Source organism: Rattus rattus, chromosome 2 (genome assembly GCF_011064425.1).
Source record: "Rattus rattus isolate New Zealand chromosome 2, Rrattus_CSIRO_v1, whole genome shotgun sequence".
Classification (NCBI taxonomy): domain Eukaryota; kingdom Metazoa; phylum Chordata; class Mammalia; order Rodentia; family Muridae; genus Rattus; species Rattus rattus.
In genome coordinates, this window is record NC_046155.1 from 129,338,385 (window position 1) to 129,340,142 (window position 1,758).

Below are 1,758 nucleotides of genomic sequence, written 5' to 3' on the forward strand. Positions count from 1 at the left end.
CTTTAAAGGTATTCTCTTCCACGTTTTTGTAAACACATCCTAAACTGCCTCCTTCCTGGGAAGTAGGTGAAATCCACCTAACCAGTTCCTCCTGTTTCTTTTTTATGTACCCCTGTTCACATTTCTCAACATGTCTCAATGCAACTTCTAAGTTATTTATTCCTCTTTTGACTTAGAAGACACCCTGCAGCCCTCCATAGCTATGACTTCTGATGCTGTGTATATAACGTCTTAACTAACTTATCAATTATGAGTTCATTTCTTTTCATAGCAAGAAACGGTACACACACACAGTTCAGAGAAGATACATTTATGATTCTAAAGTGTCAAACAATAATTGTAATATCCATCAATAGGAGGCATTTACATACAATATTTTATATTTGCATAATGAAATAGTGTACAGTAATTTAAAACAATGAGGCAATACTGCAAATAAATCACCAAGATTTTCCCCATAGAAAGCAATGAGTATGACCAATTGTATTTTTTTTTCAAAGCTTTCGTGATACTTGTATCTCATGTGCAGGTCTCCTGGAAGACTCTGGTGAAACTTGTAATGAAGTTGCCTCTATGGTAGAAAAAAAATGACCTAATACTAGTCATCATGTATTCTGTTGAAATAGTACCTTCTCATCCACGGCACACATCAGCTGTTAAAACAAGGTGACATTTTTGTTTGTTTGTTTGTTTGTTTAATTTTACCTGTTTTTAAAACATTTTCTTATTTTTCCTAACTTCCAACTTAGCCCAACCAGAAAATATATGCTTGAAAACAATTTACCAAAGCAGACATTTCTGAAGCTAAAAACCAGTTGTGATGGGTTTTTATGTTAACCCTTTTAAAGCAACACTGTGACATTAGTTTGCTGACAGTGCTATGTAGCCATCAATACCATCCATCTCTAGAAATGCTCATCTTCCTCAGGGTAAACTGTGTACATGCTCACTAAACCCTGTTCCTCCTTCCTGCACAGTAACCACATGTGTCCTTTCTGTCTCCGTCAGTAGGACAGCTCCAAAGACCCCGTGCCACGATCTCGCAAACCATTTCTCCTGAGGTGTGTGGCTTCTACCAGGAGGCATGCACAATAGCTTCAAGAGTTGAATGATGGATCCTGTTTCAGAATCGACTTCCTTTGAGGGATGAATAATGTTCCATTATGTGTAATGCAAGCATGTTGCATTGAATAGAATGAGGCTGGCCATGGTCCCTAGTAGAAGCCTTAAGATAAGTGAAGGATAAGTGACTTGGGTTGTACCAGTGTGTATTTGACCTAATGCCCTCTAGAATATCTGCTTCCAGTGTATGGAAGGATGCCAACAAAATTGCTTCTTTAAATTTGTTATTTAGCAACACAATTATGGTAAATGATTATGTCTCCAGATAAATTGTGCATCTCTCTTTCTATCTCTCTGTCTCTATCTCTCTGTCTCTATCTCTGTCTCTCTGTCTCTCTCTGTGTCTCTCTGTCTCTCTCTTTGTCTGTGTGTCTGTGTGTGCCCATTAATACAGGTACCCTCAGAGTCCAAGAAAGGACTCAGATAGATACCCTAGAGTAGGAATTACAGGCGATTATAAATTACTCAGTGTGAATACTGAGAACCTATCTGGGGTTCTCTGTGACATTAGGCCCTTTAACTACTAAGCCATCTCTCCAGTCCTCGGTGGATTTCTTCATGGTCCTTGTAAGCAGGAATACCTTAGGCTATGAAATATTTAAGTGCATATGTTAGTAACTTACAAGGGTTTTAATG